This window comes from Podarcis erhardii (assembly GCF_964252035.2).
Source record: "Podarcis erhardii genome assembly, chromosome: 6".
In the NCBI taxonomy this organism is placed as follows: Eukaryota; Metazoa; Chordata; class Lepidosauria; order Squamata; family Lacertidae; genus Podarcis; species Podarcis erhardii.
The window spans coordinates 4,698,866-4,720,268 of NC_138510.1; the positions used below are offsets into that span (position 1 = coordinate 4,698,866).

Here is a 21,403-nt window from a genome sequence, read left to right on the forward strand (position 1 = left end):
CTGGCCACATGACCCGGAAGCTGTATGCCGGCTCCCTTGGCCAGTAAAGCGAGATGAGCGCCGCAACCCCAGAGTCGGCCACAACTGGACCTAATGGTCAGGGGTCCCCTTTACCCTTTACCTAGTCTGTAACATGTTCTTGGTTTCTTTTTGTTTATTTTATTTTTCAAAAATTTACAGACATACAAATGACAAACACACAAATCACATACAATTCCAATACACACATATATTTGACTTCCACCCCCTCCACCTTTTGTGGTTTCTTTTTAATTTTAATGTTTTATGCTGCATTTTCACATTAAACAATTTTAAAGTTACTTTTCAGTTTCTCTTGATAGTATTAAAAAAATCCTTCCAAGAGCACCCTAGAGACCAACTGAGTTTGTTGTTGTAAAACTGCTTGTTTTACAATGACCCTGCTAATGAACTTATTTGCATACAATAATTTTTCAAATATTCCACAAATTTTGATAATGTTTTCTTCTTCTTGGTTTCTTATTACACCTGTTAATCTTTCCATTTCAGCAGAATCCATTAATTTAATCAGCCCCTCTTCCTTGGTTAGTACTGCATCTTTTTCCATCTCTGGGCAAAAACCATTCTAGCTGCAGTTGTAGCATACATAAACAACTTTTTTTTTTTTTTTTACTTTTGGCATCTATTATCCCTAGAAGAAAAGCTTCTGGGTGTTTTTTCTTTTACTAAAAGTTATCTTGAACATTTTCTTCAATTCATTATAGATCATTTCCCAGAAAATTGTTTTCAGTGTGTTTTAATTGCTGAAACCCACCCTAGGGCGAATGCTATTAATAGGGAACAGAAAGAGGAAGGAGCCATTTTTTCAACAAAATTCACATTTTCACCATGTGAGCTTGGCATCCAAGCAAAACCGACAGCCTGTGTTCAGACAACATCTTTGCTTGGGCTGAGTGACTATGTGTAGGGAGATCCAGTAGATCAGGCATAGGCAAACTCGGCCCTCCAAATGTTTTGGGACTACAGCTCCCATCATCCCTGACCACTGGTCCTGTTAGCAAGGGATGATGGGAGTTGTAGTCCCAAAAACATCTGGAGGCTTGAGTTTGCCTATGCCTGCAGTAGATCCTGCCTCCTCCTAATGCCTATAGCTCTCGTACTGGTGTTTACTGAACCTGACATGTAGGATTCTGACTCTCCCTCCATGCTCATTTGCTCGCCCTGAAATATATTTTCACAATGAACAGATCCAAGCAGGGCCGGATTTAGGTGTGATGAGGCCCTAAGCTACTAAAGGTAATGGGGCCCTTTATATATCCAGCTGTCCTTTGTCAGCAACAAATTGTTGCTGTTTTTTGTGTTGAATATATGCTAAATGGTAATTTATGGACCTAATAGGTATCTAAAGCCATTTGCACATGTTGCCGTGCAACCAGTCCATGCAGAATGTAGGCACCCTATATATAGAAAGGAGCAAACCAGTGATATTTTAGGAACCAGGCTAGCAGGCAAGGCCCATTAATTACATCATAGGAGCCAACACAACACAAAACACGGTTCCTGTATGTACGTTTTATTTTATACGTTTTTTATCTTATGTTTTGGAAATGTCCATCCTTTTTTTCCCCCTTTAATTTTTTTGGGTGCCCCCAAGAGAGCGGGCCCTAAGCTATAGCTTGTTTAGCTTTTATGTAAATCTGGCACTGGACTGGATCATCCAAGTTAAACTCAACTTGCGGAAAAGTCAACCCCAACTTGAGCGTGCAAAAAGAGCTACCACCACTAGAGGTCGCCGCAGGCCAGAAATATAATTTGGAGCTGAATTAAAATTTCAAATCAGATGCAAGATGATAGTGATCCCAATCAGGCATTATCATTGAACTGTAGAGTTGGAAGACACCACGAGGATCATCTAGTCCAAAACCTGAAATGCAGGAATCTTTTTGCCCAACGTGGGGCTCCAGCCCCAAACTCTGAAATTTCAACTCTCCCAACTGAGTTATCCCAGCTGTAATATAGGAAACCTTTTTAAAAATAAGAACAAGAGGATTTTGGGCATACTTGCCACTAGGAGAGATTTTATAAATGGGCATTCTTTGGTCTTGTCATGGCTGCCATCACTAAAGCGCCCAGTTTATTATTATTATTATTATTATTATTATTATTATTATTATTTGGTTATTGTTATCCCTGTCATCCTCCAAGGAGCTATGTGGATTTCTCATGTGTAGAGAAAAGAAAGTGCAAACACGGAAAGTGCAAATAGCTGGGGGAAGCACCAGGTTGGGGAAAAAATTGTGGCAGGTGCCAATCACCCACCCAAAATTGAGAAGAGGCTAGAAAGCATCTGAGCTGGTCAGAGCCGGCTCTGCCATTAGGCAAAGCGAGGCGAATGCCTCAGGTGGCCTATGTTGGTTGGGAGGCTGGGGCTGCCAGCAAGGTATTGGGGGACAGCGCAGTGTGCATGCGCTGCAACCTGCCTTGTGACCCCAAAGGTAACCTGCTGCCCAATTGCCAGCATTGGAGTAAGTTTCAGCTACCTGTCTGGTCGGCTTTTGCCTATGGAAAGGAATCTTCTCCTTCGCCGCATGCCGTCCGGGGTTTGCACACCGTTCCATGTCTCCCATCAGGTCACTGGCAGGTGGCTTGACGGATGGTGTCGCAAGCATCAGGTTCTGCCGCAATGTGGCCAGACTAGTTCGGCCGCTGGAGCTGAGGGGTCTTCACTGGGGGTCCAGTTGTAGCCTGCGGTCTTCATAGCTATAAATTCCATTGCTAGGAGAGTAATCGTTTCAGCCTTCGGCACAAATAAGTCAGAAGCTAAACTGAGCATGCATGGCCACACTGAAAGCCCAATGGTGGTAAGGTAAAGGTAAAGGACCCCTGGACCCTGGGGGGTGTAACATGGGGATTAGCAGCTAATAAAAGTTTGGGTTCTCTTTTGATCGGGGCTTCCATCTTGTTTGACCTGGTGGCAGGTGGGAGTCCTGTCGCGACAGTCTTCAATAAAGACCAATCCTACTGGCTGCTGTTTTGCTCTGGTATTCCTGGCTGGTGTCCTTGTTTTTTGTTCAAGGGAGCCCTCAGATTTCTCCGTTAACAAAGGTGACTATGGGGTTGCGGTGCTAATCTCGCTTTCAGGCTGAGAGAGCCAGCGTTTGTCCACAGACAGCTTCTGGGTCATGTGGCCAGCATGACTAAGCCACTTCTGGCGAACCAGAGCAGCGCACAGAAATGCCGTTTTCCTTCCCACCGGAGAGGTACCTATTTATCTACTTGCACTTTGATGTGCTTTTGAACTGCTAGGTGGGCAGGAACAGGGACCGAGCAACAGGAGCTCACTCCATCACAGGGATTCGAACCGCCGACCTTCTGATCGGCAAGCCCAAGAGGCTCAATGGTTTAGACCACTGGAGCTGCAGTTTGTTAAGCATGCTGAGAGTTGTTCAGAGACCCCTATTCCCATTGCAGAGCTACAATTCCCCCAAGTTCCCTATGATGAGGCATTGATTAAGCTACTCTGGGAATTGTAGCTCCGGGAGGGGAAGAGGGGTGTTTCAGCAACTCTCAGCACCCCTAACAAACTACAGCTCCCAGAATGATTTAGGGAAGCCAAAGCCATTTAAAGTGGCATTGTAGTGCTTTAAATGCATATTATTATTATTATTATTATTATTATTATTATTTCAATTTATATACTGCCCTTTATCCAAAGATCCCAGGGCAGTGTATAACATTAAGAACATAATTTACGCAACATAGTACAGTACTAAAAACTTAATACACAGCCTAATAATAAAATAATCATATTAATAGTCCGTCTATCCGGACATTTAATAGGCCATAGGTTTGGGTTCCAAAGAACATTCGAAAACCGGAACACTTACTTCCGGGTTTTCGGCGTTCAGGAGCCAAAATGTACGGGTACCAAGGCGTTCGAGAACCAAGGTACCACTGTATGTAATGATGGTACCAGGCGAGACTTTCTGGGGAGAGCGTTCCACAGATGGGGAGCTACCACCGAAAAGACCCATTCTCAAGTTGCCACACTCCAAACCTCTCAGGGAACAGAAGGGCCTCGGATGACAAGCGCAGGGTCTGGGTCAGTTTGTATGGGGAGAGGTGGTTCCTAGGGTAATAATAATAATTTATTATTTATACCCCGCCCATCTGGCTGTGTTTCTCCAGCCACTCTGGGCGGCTTCCAACACAATATTAAAATACAGTAATGCATCAAACATTAAAAGCTTCCCTAAACAGGGCTGCCATCAGATGTCTTCTAAAAGTCTGGTAGTTGTTGTTCTCTTTGACATCTAGTGGGAGGGTGTTCCACAGGGCGGGTGCCACTACCGAGAAGGGCCTCTGCCTGGTTCCCTGAAACTTGGCTTCTCGCAGTGAGGGAACCGCCAGAAGGCCCTCGGCGCTGGACCTCAGTGTCCGGATAGAATGATGGGGGTGGAGACGCTACTTCAGGTATACTGGGCCGAGGCCATTTAGGGCTTTAAAGCTCAGCACCAAAACTTTGAATTGTGCTCAGAAACATACTGGGAGCCAATGTAGGTCTTTCAAGACTGGTGTTATGTGGTCTTGGCAGCCATGACAGGGTGAGCTCCCATTGCTCAGTCCCTGCTCCTGTCAACCTAGCAGTTCAAAAGCACGTCAAAGTGCAAGTAGATAAATAGGTACCACTCTGGCGGGAAGGTAAACGGCGTTTCCATGTGCTGCTCTGGTTCGACAGAAGCGGCTTAGTTCTGCTGGCCAGCTCCCTCGGCCAATAAAGCGAGATGAGCGCTGCAACCCCAGAGTCAGCCACGACTGGACCTAATGGTCAGGGGTCCATTTACCTTTACCTAACAAATGCTCAGTATTGCCAGCACATACTGGCAGCTGCACTCTCCAAGCTTTCATGCAGGGAATGTTCCCAACCCTACCTAGAGATGCTGAGAATTCATCCTGGGACCTTCTACATTCAAAGCAGGGGTTCCGCCAGGGATCCATGCATTGGCAGCGCACGTGTGCCAGAATGTAACTTCCAAAGTTGAAATTCAACTCAAAGGCCAACAATGGGAATCCACAGGGCAGGTGATGAAAGTCATATTTATCAGATTATTACTACAGTGGTACCTCGCGTTACATACGCTTCAGGTTACAGACTCGGCTAACCCAGAAATAGTACCTCGGGTTGAGAACTTTGCTTCAGGATGAGAACAGAAATCATGCTCCGGCGGCGCAGCTGCAGCAGGAGGCCCCATTAGCTAAAGTAGTGCTTCAGGTTAAGAACAGTTTCAGGTTAAGAACAGACCTCCGGAATGAATTAAGTACTTAACCTGAGGTACCACTGTATTAGGAACTCGAGTGCTCAAAGCATGGGTTCAGATCCTGGCTCACAAGTGCAACCTGCAGATCTGAGGGTTAAAAGGCCAGTCCCATCCCCACCACCGATTAGCCTCAGCTACACATAGAATCGTAGAAATGTACAACTGCAGGGTACCTCAATGGTCATCTAGTCCAACCCTCTACAATGCAGGAATCGCAGCTGATACACAGCTATTGTCCAGAGGAGGGCAACCAAAATGGTCAAAGGCCTGGAAACGATGCCTTATGAGGAACAGCTAAGGGAGCTGGGCATGTTTAGCCTGGAGAAGAGGAGGTTAAGGGGTGATATGATAGCCATGTTCAAATATATAAAAGGATGTCACATAGAGGAGGGAGAAAGGTTGTTTTCTGCTGCTCCAGAGAAGCGGACACGGAACAATGGTTCCAATCTACAAGAAAGAAGATTCCACCTAAACATTAGGAAGAACTTCCTGACAGTAAGAGCTGTTTGACAGTGGAATTTGCTGCCAAGGAGTGTGGTGGAGTCTCCTTCTTTGGAGGTCTTTAAACAGAGGCTTGACAACCATATGTCAGGAGTGCTCTGATGGTGTTTCCTGCTTGGCAGGGGGTTGGACTCGATGGCCCTTGTGGTCTCTTCCAACTCTAGGATTCTATGATTCTATGATTCTAACTACCCATTACATGCAAGCACAATGTTTTGCTTTAATAGAGGAGCTTCAGGGAAGGAGATTGAGCCAAGAGACAGTTAGTGAGGAGGGATGCTTAACCCTTTCCTGCCTGCCTTTCCCCTGCTTCTGCGTTTGGTGGGGATGAGGGACAGGGCCTTCTCAGTGGCTGCCCCTAGCCTTTGGACCTCCCTTCCTACAGAGGCTAGACTGGCTGCCTCCTTGTTGTCCTTCCACCCACAGGTAAAGACCGCCCCCCCCCCCCAAGTGCTGTGCTGTTTCTATTATCTGTATTTTAATAGATTTTTTTATCCTCTATTGTTTCAATTCCATTAAAGTTCAATTACTTTATAGCAGTTATCCTTACAGGATTTTAGCTCTCTCTTTTTTGCATTTTCTCCATGTTGTTTTAATTTGTGCAAGGCGCCTGGAGTCCTGATCTGGGGAAAAGGCAGGATATAAATATTAACAACACAGTAGCTTTCCCTTCCCACGCATAAAGTCCCGTTCTGAACCCCACAAGGGGAGCCTCTACGCGCAATAACAATGCAGAGGGTGGCGATCTGGAGACACTGCGATTAAGGGAAAGAGGGAACCGTCTTCGACCCTTCACGTCCCCACCTCCAAGCACACACAAAACCCACGCACCCGTTCCCCCAGAGCGTCCAAATAAATAAATTAAATAAAATTCGGGATCCGAGGGTCTGAAGACAAGCACCCGTAGGTTTTCAGAGGCCAACAACGGGCCAAATTATGCATGAGAATTGAGAAGCCCGTCTCCTTTCGATTCCTAATGTCTCCGCCACACTTCAGCCGAGGCAATATTTTAAAAGATTTGCATCGACTCCATCCCCGGATTGGCGATTTGCGGAGATAACGCACAGCCTCGGGGGATCCGTATGGATTTGTGCGCGCGTTTGCGCCTGGCAGCATGGGCTGAGTGATCACCGCACATCCCACAGGGGCTGCTATAGCAACTGCCTAACCCCCCCCCCAGACACCCCCCCCAGGCTCCCCCATTTTTTCCTGTGTACATGAACAGCTCCCTGCGTGGGGAGGGGAGGGAGACAAAGGAGGGGGCGGCTGCCAGCTGTCACGCGGCAATGATGCTCCTCCAAAACCTATAGATCATAATTGCACGCGCATTAGCGCAGAGCCCACACCTCCTGCTGCTTCTTGGGGGCGCACAACACCCGCCGCCCCCCTGACTTCCCACCCGCTGCTCAGAACACGCAGCTGACTTGAGATTGCAAAGCGATGAAAAGGGAAAACTGACGGGCTCCGGGTGCCAAGATAAAAGAGGTGGAAGGAGGCCAATGTTGGGTCTGTAGGTCTGCCTGCAACTAGTCTCTTTCCGCTGAGAATTTCTGGGAGGCAGTGTGGCACAGTGGTTAGAACCTGGGAGATCAGCCTTCGTATCCTCCACTCAGGCATCTAGGGTGGTAACTTTGGCCCTTTGCAGAATTATAGGCTTGCAGAGTTGGAAGAGACCTTTGGTGGTCATTTAGTCCAACCCAGTGGCGTAGCGTGGGGGAGTGAGGGGGGCCGGCCACACCGGGCGCAACATCTGGGTGGGGCGCGCTCGCCACCTCCGGTGTCGCCGAAGAGCCTCGGGCGCAGGCTGTAGCAGAGCCCCATGTCTCGCGGAACCGACGAGCTGTGCACGCGTCCGGGCTGAAGGCATCTGGCAGGCAGTGGCTCTCAGCGCTCGCCGCGGTCCCCGTGCATCAGGGCTGCGGAGGGTGTGCCAGGCAGCCCCTCCTCACAGCCCCGCCGCCGCTGCAGCTGCTGGGCCATGTTGCATTTTCCTTGCCTCTCTGCCCTCCTCCTCCTCCGGGCAAGCAGCATCGTTTGGGCAGCAGCGCCAGCGGCAACTCGCCTCAGATCACCTGACACGGACCCGCTGCCGTGGCTACCTTACCGTAAATACCCCAGCCCAGGCAGCAGCAAGAAGAAGCTGGCAGAGGCAGCAGGTTAGGGGCGCAAATTACTTGCCTTGCCCCAGGTTAGGGGGCGCAAATTACTTGCCTTGCCCCAGGTGCTGACAACCCACGCTACGCCGCTGGTCCAACCCGCTATGATGCAGGAATCGCTACTACAGGATAAAGTCGCTGTTTAAAGACCTTCGCTGAAATGGAGTCCACCAGAATGCAGCAGCTAGACTGGTGACTGGGAGCGGCCGCTGAGACCACATAACACCGGTCCTGAAAGACCTACATTGGCTCCCAGTACATTTCTGAGCACAATTCAAAGTGTTGGTGCTGACCTTGAAAGCCCTAAATGGCCTCGGTCCTGTATACCAGAAGGAGCGTCTCCACCCCCATCGTTCTGCCCAGACACTGAGGTCCAGCTCCAAGGGTCTTCTGGTGGTTCCCTCCCTGCGAGAAGTGAGGTTACAGAGAACCAGGCAGAAGGCCTTCTTGGTAGTGGCACCCACCCTGTGGAATGCCCTTCCACCAGATGTCAAGGAAATAAACAACTATCTGACTTTTAGAAGACATCTGAAGGCAGCCCTGCTCAGGGACATTTTGAATATTTGATGAATTATTGCATTTTAATATTTTGCTGGAAGCCACCCAGAGTGGCTGGGGAAACCCAGCCAGATGGGTGGGGTATAAATAAATTATTATTATTATTATTATTATTATTATTATTATTATTATTATTACCACCTCCCAAGGGAAACTGTTCCATTGTCAAAGAAGCTCTTTCTGACATAAAGTTCTTCCTGATGTTTCAGGCAGAATCTCCTTTCTTGTAACTTGAATCCATTGGTTCAAGCCCTAATCTTCAGGAGACAGAAGAGCAATGTCCAGCCACTTTTGATTGATGGGGTCTGTGTGGAGAGGGTAACAACGTTCAGATTTTTGGGTATTGAATTACAAGAGGATCTGTCCTGGAGTGTCAACAGAAGGGGGCTTGTGAAGAAGGCGCAGCAGAGACTGTACTTTTTGAGAATCCTAAGGAAAAACCATCTTCCGCAGAAACTGCTGCTTGCCTTCTATCACTGTGCCATTGAGAGCGTGCTCACTTATGGCTTATGTGTGTGGTACGGAAGCTGTACTACCCAGGACAGGATGGGGTTGTGCAGAGTTGTTAAGGCAGCAGAGAGCATTGTTGGCTGCCCACTCTCCACCTTAGAGCAGATTTATGCCACAAGGTGCCATAGGAAGGCACTGGACCTAGTAAAAGATCCATCGCATCCTGGTCACTGTCTCTTCGAGCTCCTGCCGTCGGGACGGAGATACAGGACGATGAAGACAAGAACGAGCCGTCTCAAGAACAGCTTCTTCTCCAGAGCGATCTCGGCCCTGAATGGGAAACCTGGACTTTGAAAGTCATCTAATCTTCCTTGCTGTATTATACTGTATTGTTTTAATTAGTGTTTTTATAGTTGTTCTGATTTTGAGTGGAGTGCCCTACCTGGGTGGATGGAGCAGCCAAGTAATTTTCGTTGTCCCCGAGAGGGGGCAATGACAATAAAGATATTATTATTATTATTATTATTATTATTATTATTATTATTATTATTCTCCAGAGCAGGGGCGGGGGAGAGTTGTCTCCATCTTCTATGTGACAGCCCTTGAGATATGTGAAGATGACTCTCTTTATCATAGATAGGTAGCCGTGTTGGTCTGCCATGGTCAAAACAAAATAAAAAAATTCCTTCCAGTAGCACCTTAAAGACCAACTGAGTTAGTTCTAGGTATGAGCTTTCGTGTGCATGCACACTTCTTCAGATACCACTTCTTCAGATATCAATGGTATCTGAAGAAGTGTGCATGCACACGAAAGCTCATACCTAGAACTAACTCAGTTGGTCTTTAAGGTGCTACTGGAAGGAATTTTTCTCTTTATCATGAGCAGGAAACCCCAGCCTGCTGTTTCAACCCACAAACCAGGGTGGGGAGAGATTCATTCAGAAGTGGATCTCCTGGCAGATGACCTAACCACCTTGCAGGTTGGATTAGTGAGCTGGGGGGGGGGGGAGGCTTACTCACATGTAGACAGAGACACATCCCTCCAGCCTGCTGGGTCAGGTGTGCAGAGGAGCTTTTACCTAGGAACATTTGTGCAGGCAAATGTTCCAGCTTGCCCTTTTGTATAGCAAGGTGGAGCAGGTCTCCAAAAGTGGTCCTATGTGATGGCCTGGGACTCGGGCTTGGACTCGGAACCAGAGGAGTCTCAGTACGCACCGGATCCTTTGCCTCAGGCAGCATCTGGACCAAATCTGGGGCCTGATCCTGAAGAGTCCTAGCCTGCACAGGTTCCCCTGAAACAAACACCAGCTGGGCCAATTCAGGGGCCTGAGCCTGCCCTGGCTCCAGGTGTGGGGATTCCCTCGTTGCCTTCAGCTGGGCCATCACTTACAGCTGCTCCTCTACCAGTTGGGTCAGGGGAGCTGGGCAGCCTCTGGGTCTAGTAACCCACCAACGTCTCCTGAGCTGCAGAGACTTAGGTCTGAGAGAAGAAGAGACCTGAGTACTCGCAGGAGGAGTGTTTGCCTTCGGGTGAGACAGGGAGGTAAGTTGCTGGGGGATCAGGACTGGCCGTTACCCCGACAGAGATAAAAGGCTGTCAGACCTCGCCCCAGGTTGCGGGAGCAACATTGCTGCTTGCTGGAACCTGCCTGAGACCCTGTGCCTGACCTAGCCTGGTTTCCTGCCTCGTGTCCTGCCTTGACCCTGTCAGACTGACTCCTTGTGGAAACCTTGGATTTGGGACCGGACCTGGACCGCGTTGCTCTGGTTAACCCCCAGGCCCAGCACATCCTACTTGAGAGATAGTAGTCTAGCCTGCTCTTTCAAGCAACAAATGCTTTCTTTTTTCCCTTCCCCTCTCTTGTTTATTTCCTTCCAAAGCAGCTAGTAGAAGCAGGAGGAACTGGAACCAAGAGGAATTTGCGTCTCTCCCCTCCTCCTTTCCTTCCAAAGCTGTTTCTGTTGGAAGTGCAGCAACAGAGATCATTCCATTAGTAACCTAAGGGTTAATTCTAACCAACCAAGAGGGCGGTGAAGGTCACCCCTAGCAACCAATCAGAATGGCATGATCCTTGCTGAGGTAACTCATGATAGGCTCTGACTGGCTGTGTAGTTCTGAGGGAATTTACCTCCTGTAAGTGTTGTTGAGTGTCTTCCTGCTTTCTACCAGACCAAGAAAGACATAGCCCCTTTCTCTCTCTCCCCCCCCTTCACATTACACACTCTTCTTGACCCATTTACTCGTAAAGTTCCCTCAGGGTCTTCTTTGCTCTCTGGCAGGCATGGCCAAACTCAGCCCTCCAGGTGTTTTGAGACTACAACTCCCATCATCCCTAGCTAACAGGACCAGTGGTCAGGGATGATGGGAGCCGTAGTCCCAAAACAGCTGGAGGGCCACGTTTGGCCATGCCAGCAGCTCTGGATTTGGTCTGCGTTATTTACTCTGCTAAAACCCATATTTCCAGGATTTACTCATGGGGCGTTAAAGGATGGGAGTGGGAGACTGAGGGGGGAAAGGAAGGAGGGAGAAACAAGAGAGAAAATATTGTGTGTGTGTGTGTGATTTAGTTTATTTCCAAATAAATAATAAATACCGTAACAATAATAATAATATTGTTGAAATAGTGGCCAATGGGCCGGGGGAGTCAGTGGGGCTCGTTGTTTTCCTGCTTTTTCCTTCAGTGCTTTAAGCATAGATTGTGTGAACCTGTTTAGCGTTGTTATTATGACTACAGTGGACGCTCAGGTTGTGAACGTGATCCGTGCAGGAAGCACGTTCGCAACCCTCAGCACCGCGCTGATCCAGCGCTTCTGCGCATGTGCAAAATACGAGTTAGTGCTTCTGCGCATGCGCGGCCGCCGAAACCTGGATGTAACCCATTCCGGTACTTCCGGGTTTCGGCGCATCCGTAACCCGAAAAACGCAACCTGAAGCATCTATAAATTGAGGTATGACTGTACTATTAAATGTACCTTTTAAATGCATAATATGGAAGATGGAAAGTTGCCCCTCAAGAGATCCTATGGATATGGGGTGTGTGTGTAGGGTGGAATTCTGACTCAGGGTTGCCTTGTGGGTGGCACCTCTCTCTCTCTCCTGCCTCTCCCAAAATAAGGCAGGGTGGCAGGATGATCCGTGAGTCAGGAGCTCAGAGGACGGCTGCAAAGCTGAGTGACTCACAGCTTGGCTGCCAGAATCCTACCCTTGTCCCAGGGACCACCTCCTCCTTCGGCGCTTGTCCTTCTGTGTTCTGGTCTTCCTTCCTTCCCACTCCTCAGCGACGTCAGGACAACTGCTGCATCAGACAGACATTCTGTGTTTTATTTTCACCATTCACCGCCAATTAAGGAGAACAGAAACGGCACCATTCGCCACCAATTAAGGAGAACAGAAATGGCATTTTAAAAAGCATCAGAAGAGAGAGAAAATTTAATCAGAATTCTTGTGGGTGTGGTGAAAGCCTTTCCTTTCCCTTTTCGATGCACTTGTCTTCGGTTTTGAGATAGAATCGTAGACTTGGAAGGGCCCCATAGTTTAGAAGTCCCGGGCCCTAAGGAAGTCAGACTACCCTCCACCAGGGCCAGGGCCTTCTCAGTGATGGCTCCGACCTGGTGGAATGCTCTGTACCGTGAGACCAGGGCCCTGCAGGATTTAACCTCCTTCCCCAGGGCCTGTAAGACAGAGCTTTTCCGCCTGGCCTTTAATTTGAATTCAGCCTGATCTTTTATTTCCCTTCTCTTCCCTTTTATGAAGATGACCCACTCTGAGACCCCACAGCTAATTCTCCCCCGGCCGCCTCGCTGGCCCAAGTAGGACCAATTCAGCCAGCTAGCCCTGGGGATTTTCTAATGCTTATTTCCCCTAAATTGATTTCTGAATTTTGAATTTTGTTGTTATTCATGTTTTTATACTGTATTTTATGCTGCTTTTACAATTAAGTGTTTTAAATTTGTTGTTAGCCACCCTGAGCCTGGTTTTCGAACTAGGAAGGGCAGGGTATAAATAAATTTATTTATATTATTATTATTATTATTATTATTATTATTATTATTATTATTATTTTATAGTCCAACTCCTTCCAATGCAGGAATCACGGCTGATTTCAGTCCCATGAGACTGAAGGGTGTCCATCAGTGTCCTTTCTTTTGCTTTGTAAATCATCTCCCTACTGGCCTGGGACATATCACAAGATTTATTTTTTTTTAAATGATATTTATTAAAGTTTCCAATAAAAGACATATAAACACAGACAGCAATAAAAACATACATAAACAAAAACAAAAAACATGTATAAATTCAAACCTTATTTTCTAAACCTAATTTCCCCGACCTCCTCACACCTCCCCCTTCTGTATTCTAATCTCATTTATCTTATCAGCAAATCCATTCCCATATTTCCCATAATTTTTGATAATTCTGTTCTGTTCCCATAATTTTTGATAATTCTGTTCTTTTTCCTTAATCAACGCCCCTGCAAACCGCTGATTTTTAAACCCATATCTTTCTAGCCTTCATTGATTTTATAATGTTTATTAAGATAGTCTTTAAACTTCTTCCAATCTTCTTCCACTGTCTCTTTGTCCTGGTCTCGGATTCTGCCAGTCATCTCTGCCAGTCCCATATAATCTGTCATCTTCATCTGCCATTCTTCCAGGGTGGGTAGATCTGGTGTCTTCCAATACTTTGCAATAAGAATCCTTGCTGCTGTAGTAGCATACATAAAAAAAGTTCTGTCCTTCTTTAACACCACATGGCTAACCATACCCAGGAGAAAGGCCTCTGGTTTCTTCAAGAAGGTATATTTAAATACCTTTTTCATTTCATTATATAACATTTCCCAGAAAGCCTTAATCCTTGGGCAAGTCCACCAGAGGTGACTTGACAAGATATCCACCCCCATAGTTCAGCCCAGACACTGAGGTCCAGCTCCGAGGGCCTTCTGGCGGTTCTGGCGGTTCCCTCCCTGCGAGAAGTGAGGGAACCAGGCAGAGGGTCTTCTTGGTGGTGGCACCTGCCCCGTGGAACGCCCTCCCATCATATGTCAAGGAAATAAACAACAATCGGACTTTTAGAAGACATCTGAAGGCAGCCCTGTTGAGGGAAGTTTTTAATGTTTGGTGTTTTATCATGTTTTTAATATTCTGTTGGGAGGCGCCTAGAGTGGTGGGGTATAAGTAATATTATTATTATTATTATTATTATTATTATTATTATTACTCCTCACATGGAGGCTTCTTCAGATCAGAAAGGACAAGAGGTTTGGTTTATATGTAATAAATCAAACGAAGAAGCAAAAGGACACAGTGTAAAATATCAACAAGGCAAGACAGAGGCTGAGGTCAGCAGAAGGACAACACAGAGCAATTATAGTGGGTTAACACGCCCGTTTTACAGATGAGGAAAACTGCCTGACTTGTCTCAGGGTCCTCCAAAGAGTTGGTGGCTGAGTTATGAGCTTCCAGGTCAACCTGCAAAACTGGACTTTAAATAATAATTACGCAAAACTGCATTCCTCTAGAGGGGTTTTCCCCAGGCCCGTAGCACACAAATAAACTCTGAAAAATTCCCTGTGAAAGAAATCGCCTGCAACCATCTAGGCCCCAGGAAATAAAGGATTCCTGATGGCAGGGGAGAGAAGGGCCCTCTGTCCTCATTCCTTACTCCGAAACCCAATCTCTGAGATGCCAACAGGTGCGAGGGAAAGTGATCCTAGGGTGCAAGCTGCCGTCCCACAGCCGGGGAGTTCTGTGAAGTCGGCCTGGCGGGGTGCGGTGAGGAGTTTTTGCTATCCAGCGTTCAGTCTCCTCCGGAGGCGATGAGATTGGCTATTGATCAGAAGATCTGGTCCAGCCTGCTCCTGAGCCTTAAACTGAAACTGAGTGTCCAACATTTCAGAGGTGTCATCGCATTCATTGGCTATTGCAGGGTAGAATGCCAACTTCAAATCAAAAAACACGAACTTCAATGAATTTGTTTAGTCCTTCAAAAAAAAAAAAAAGAAAACCCCACATATTCCAAGTTAGCAGCTGTCCTCAACAAATCTTGTGGCAGTGAGTTCCATAAGTTAACTACTTTTTATTTGCTCCTGCCGGGACCAAGCTTTCCGCTTCCATAGTTTATCTATGAGTTGTGTGCAGAAGAGCATTCTGATTGTTCCCAATCAATGCAGACAAGCCTCTGCCGACTTAGTAAATTTTAAATCAGCACACCAAACGCCCAGATTTCTTTGTCCGTCTTGCAGACAAGGAGATGCATCGCATGCTTTTGAGTCGATGGGCCTTGGAGAGTGGGTGTGTTTTTAAATGAAGAAAGTAGATATTTGTATCCAGCAGAGATCGTGGCTTCTTGCTAAAATTAGACCCATTGATCCTTAGGCTCCAACCCAGCAGTAAGCTGATCTCTGAGGAAGTCTGGGAAGAATTTTCCATCCCTCAACAGCATCTGGGGAGACACAGGGGGTCAAACAGGAATGTCTGCACTCTCTGGTCAGTGGGATGGGAGTCAGGACAGGATTTGACAATGTGAGGCAGGGTTCGTACCCAGAGCTCCTTACAGTGCCAACCGTGGAGGGGAGGGCAAGTTAACAAACTGTTATGGTTTTGGTGGGGTCAGTCTAGGAGTCTTGGTTGACCACAAACTTGACATGAGCCAACAGTGTGACGCGGCAGCTAAAAAAGCCAATGCAATTCTGGGCTGCATCAATAGGAGTATAGCATCTAGATCAAGGGAAGTAATAGTGCCACTGTATTCTGCTCTGGTCAGACCTCACCTGGAGTACTGTGTCCAGTTCTGGGCCCCACAGTTCAAGAAGGACACTGAGAAACTGGAACGTGTCCAGAGGAGGGCAACCAAAATGGTCAAAGGCCTGGAAACGATGCCTTATGAGGAACGGCTAAGGGAGCTGGGCATGTTTAGCCTGGAGAAGAGGAGGTTAAGGGGTGATATGATAGCCATGTTCAAATATATAAAAGGATGTCACATAGAGGAGGGAGAAAGGTTGTTTTCTGCTGCTCCAGAGAAGCGGACACGGAGCAATGGTTCCAAACTACAAGAAAAAAGATTCCACCTAAACATTAGGAAGAATTTCCTGACAGTAAGAGCTGTTCAACAGTGGAATTTGCTGCCAAGGAGTGTGGTGGAGTCTCCTTCTTTGGAGGTCTTTAAGCAGAGGCTTGACAACCATATGTCAGGAGTGCTCTGATGGTGTTTCCTGCTTGGCAGGGGCTTGGACTCGATGGCCCTTGTGGTCTCTTCCAACTCTATGATTCTATGATTCTAGATGATTCCCTGAGTCACTTCCAGTTCTTGGAAGTTTCTACCCAAATGTGATTTTGGTTTTAAACACATTGTAAGGAGTCTGTATGGCAGTATATTGTATTTAAAAATGGGGCATCAGAGTTTTTAGGGGGCTAACCAGGTTGGGATAGCTGGGATAGCAGGCTTGTTGGGTTTTGAATGTCTTATGTAGATTTTTCAATTTTGTTGTTCTCTATGGGACAATGACAATAAAGATTATTGTATTATCGTATTTTATCTGGGTCCTGTACCCAGAAAGGGTTAGAATCTAACAGGGGATTCCATTGTTGAAATAGTCAGATAAGTTTCTTTGTAAGACACTGGCCTTAACTGGCCACTTAAGTGTCCTCTTCAGCATCCCAAAGTTAAACAGGTTGCCCAGTCAGGACCTAGGGGGTTGGAGTCAGTGGGACTATAAAACCAGTTTTGGGAGGAGTTCGTTGGGAGTTGTTGGTGGGTAGTTGGTTGGCTTTCGTGGGTTGGCTGGTTGGGAAAGACAGTTGGTAATAGAGAGACAGTTAGGGCAGTGGGTTCTTGAGTGTAGGGAGGTAGAGGAGATAGAGAGAGGAAAATAAGACTAAGAAAGTAAAGAGCAACAACATTTGGAATGCCATAAAAGTTTGGTATATTCTTCTTTATTAATTGAGAACCTGACTGAGACTGAAGTGATTTTACCAGGGAGGACCTGGTTGGTGGCAGCGGATTAGTGGTGTACGGGTCAATAGTCCGTGAGACAACCGGGGGCTCCGTACGAATGCCACAGCAGGTTGCAAGAGTTATAACAGGTGAATGGGTGGGCATTTCTTCCACACAACTCACCTAGCTGCTAGGTGGAAGGACAAGACCCAGTGTATGTGTGAGACCTGAGCTGGAAACAGGCAGGAAGCTGGAGGCACAAAGGCCTTTTTGCTCTGTGCTGGATCTAATGGAGAAGCGAGATTTGTCGGGACTGACAGCCCCTCCATCCAATCATCATCATCATCATCATCATCATTCATTATTTATACCCCGCCCATCTGGCTGGGTTTCTTCAGCCACTCTGGGCGGCTCCCAACAGAATAATAATAATGTGACAAAATATCAAACATTAAAAACTTCCCTAAACAGGGCTGCCTTCAGATGTCTTCTAAAAGTCAGATAGTTGTTTATTTTGTTGACATCTGGTGGGAGGGCGTTCCACAGGGCGGGTGCCACTACCAAGAAGGCCCTCTGCCTGGTTCCCTGTAACTTGGCTTCTTTCAGTGAGGGAACCACCAAAAGGCCCTTGGCACTGGACCTCAGCGTCCGGGCAGAATGATGGGGGTGGAGATGCTCCTTCAGGTATACTGGACCGAGGCCGTTTAGGGCTTTAAAGGTCAGCACCAGCACTTTGAATTGTGCTCAGAAACATACTGGGAGCCAATGTAGGTCTTTCAGGACTGGTGTTATATGGTCCCAGCGGCCACTCCCAGTCACCAGTCTAGCTGCCGCATTCTGGATTAATTGCAGTTTCCGGGTCACCTTCAAAGGTAGCCCCACGTAGAGCGCATTGCAGTAGTCCAAGCGGGAGAAAAATTATTGGGCAAAACCACACACAAATAGGTAGGTTTCCCACAGGCTTTTGGTTGGCCACTGTGAGAACAGGATTCTGGATTAAATGAGCCACTGGCCTGATCCAGAAGAGCTATTCTCAGTGCTATTTTTCTAGAAAAAGAGATGCTGGAGTTCACTATGAATGCCTCCCTTGTTTTCTTAGAATAGCAATGGCGCCTACCTGAGAGGTGCCAGAACTGAGCTCCGTTGAGTTCTGGTTGTTTGTTAAGAGAATAAAATGCAGGTTACTTTTTCTGAGAACTTAGAAAATAGTTCAAGGCTGAATTTAAGATTTAAGAAAATGGTGTTAGGATTGGAAATTAAAAGAGAGAGAAACCAAAACTAACAGATTTATATATATCTTTCTCTTAGTCCTGTCCTCCCTGAATTTGGAGGGTATAAAAAGTTCAAGATCCATGATTGCTTTGACCAGTGTGTGTGTGTGTTTTTTTTAAAAAAAATAAAAATCAAAAACTCCCTCTCTGTGTATTGGGGGGAGTGTGTGTGTGTGTGTGTGTGTGTGTGTGTGTGTGTGTTTAACCCTTTCCTTCCATCCCATTTGCTCAACCAAATTCACACAGAGCCACACATCAAACCGCTTTCAGCTCTACGGGTGGGTGAGGGTTACATGATACAATCCTGCAATCCCCTGCTGTAGAAGGACTTTGCACCCAGACCGGCTGGGTTTTGCAATGGGTATCTCTGATCTCAGCTTCGCAGAACTCACAGGCTCCTCTTCCCGCCTCCTCAGGAGCTCTTAAGTGATCACAGGAAGGAAGGAGAACCTGTTTTTAAAGTCCCCAAGTTAGGGTAAGAGGAGACTTCAAAGGGAAAGGGAGAGTGATGGGCATCCTTCAACACCCTTTCCTCCCCATGGCCAGAGGCAGGAGCTCATTCTTCCCAACGCAACATGTTTTGAACTGATTGCATGACGTGGTTTCTGGACGTCTTCTTGCTACATGCCAGGAAGGCTAATTACGTTGTTTGGGTTTATGATGTGGCCTCGTGCAATCATCGCTTTGAAAGAACAAAGTCATCTGCAAACATTGTCCTAGAAGGAGCGTGGATGAAGGATAAACATTCTTAGGATTTCTGACAGCCTTCTCACTTTGCCAGTGACACTATGTTTCCACCCCAAAGCTATGCTACTGGGAAGATGAGTCTGAATTCCTGGACAGTCTTGACGACAGAGAAGGGATCAAACTGGACAAAATTAATGGACTACGCAGAATTGGATATAATGACAGGAAGGATTCGAAACCTGCAGGATCAGAGATTTACAGAATATTGGAAGAAATATACGAATTATTTGAAAAGCAACTGTAATCAACAAATTACGCTAGTAGGACTACAAGAAGTTTTGTAAGGAGAAATATATGAAATATTGCAAAGAAGAGAGATATTAGTTATGAGATTTAAATGTAATAGTGAAGATAAGAAATGTTAATTAAGTAATTAGATTGGAAAATTTTCAGATGTGATTGATGGAAGTAAAAAAAATTGTATAAGATGTAAAACTATGTTTAATTATTGTTGAAAATGATATGTTGAAAAACTAATTTAAAAAATATACAAAAAAAGAGAGAAGGGATCAAACAGAAACATCAAGTGACTAGTCCCCATTGTTGCATCCTTGAACTCTGAGAATGCCTCTGGCTTGCCTGGACAGAGGACAGAGGTGTGTGTGACGTCACAACACAAAACACATTTTTTGCTTTGCCTGCTCTTTCCTCTAGCCTTTTCCTCATGCGGCCCCTGGAAATTCCCTTTAAAATGAATGTGGCCCTTTGGTCTGAGAGAGATTCCGCATGGCTAAGGAAGGTGCACAGATTAAGACTTGGTGTCAGGCAATTATGTACGTAAGAGATACTCCAGCCTGCCTTGGCCACATCAGTTCACTACCAGAGCTTGGGGACCTTGGGGACCGGTCACTCACTCTCAGTCTAACCTACCTCACAGGGTTGTCATTGTGACAATAAAACAGGGAGGTGGAGAATGATGTATGCCACTTTGAGCTCTTTGGTAGGAAAAGGTGGGATGTAAAAGCCATGAAATTATGAATTATGGTGCTGGAGGAGACTCTTGAGAGTCCCACGGACTGCAAGAAGATCAAACCTCCCCATTCTGAAGGAAACCAGCTGTGAGTGCTCCCTGGAAGGACAGATTCTGAAGCTGAGGCTCCAAGACTTTGGCCACCTCATGAGAAGAGAAGACTCCCTGGAAAAGACCCTGATGCTGGGAAAGATGGAGGGCACAAGAAGAAGGGGAAGACAGAGGATGAAATGGTTGGATAGTGTTCTCGAAGCTACAAACATAAGTCTGACCAAACTGCGGAGGCAGTGGAAGACAGAAGTGCCTGGTGTGCTCTGGTCCATCGGGTCACGAAGAGTCAGACACGACTAAACGACTAAACAACAACCAAAGCCATGAAAAGGGACGCGGGTGGCGCTGTGGTCTAAACCACTGAGCCTAGGGCTTGTCGATTGAAAGATTGGCGGTTCGAATCCCCGCGACGGGGTGAGCTCCCGTTGCTCGGTCCCAGCTCCTGTCCACCTAGCAGTTCAAAAGCACACCAGTGCAAGTAGATAAATAGGTACCACTCTGGCAGGAAGGTAAACGGTGTTTCCGTGTGCTGCTCTGGTTTTGCCAGAAGCGGCTTAGTCATGCTGGCCACATGACCCGGAAAAAACTGCCTGTGGACAAACATTGGCTCCCTTGGCCAGTAAAGCAAGATGAGTGCCGCAACCCCAGAGTCATTCGCGACTGGACTTAACTGTCAGGGGTCCTTTACCTTTTTAAAAGCCATAAATGAATGAAAAGCTATGAATGAATGAATGAATGAATGAATGAATGAATGAACACTTGGGCTGCCCTTTTCCTGAACCTTACATGTTGTACAGAGGTACCAGTGTACAACATATTATAGCATGAAGGAAAGATGCTTAAGAGAGCAGTGCAATACTTACCTTGCTCCTGGACCAGGGATACACTGCCACCATACCGGTAGACCAGCCACTCTATTCTAGGTGTTCTCAGCCCAAGAGAGAAGGTAAAAACATATTGTTGTGTGGCACCCCAGTCTCTGAGCATTGCAGGATTCCAGGGGTTCCAGGTGCTTACCTGTCGTGACCTGGCAGGACAATGGGGATGAGGATGTAGCCACAACTAGTACACAGCGGGACAAGATGGGGATGGAGACAACGACCCCCAGTTTCAAACTTTAAAAATTTGGGGGGAAATATAGTCTTATACACAGAAAAATACAGTACTTTCATCTAGAAGTGCCACGGCACAACAGGAAAAAGGAGGGGTGATGTGCAGGGCCAAGGTACGTCTTCCTTCCGTTTTTTGGTCCTGCGCTCTGGTGTGAGCCAACACCTGTCTTTTGGAACAAAACTCTGGCACGGCCAGAGCGTGCGAGCCAAAGCAGGGCATCTGGGATTGGGACCAGTGCCAATCCTGGTTAAATTGGGACACTTGAAGGGTACGTGATAGGGGGACAAACAATGAAGGTTTTAGCAGATTCCGAAACTGCAGCTGCACAGAAACAGCTCTGGTTGCAGCGAATGCTT

At 46.8% G+C, this 21,403-nt stretch overlaps 1 protein-coding gene across 2 annotated transcripts in view; it reads left to right on the forward strand.

Moving 5' to 3' along the window:
• The window catches only part of RSPO4 (R-spondin 4), a 263,645-nt gene that overhangs the window by 103,808 nt on the left and 138,434 nt on the right, over window positions 1-21,403 (forward strand). The gene's annotated exons all lie outside the window — the stretch shown is intronic.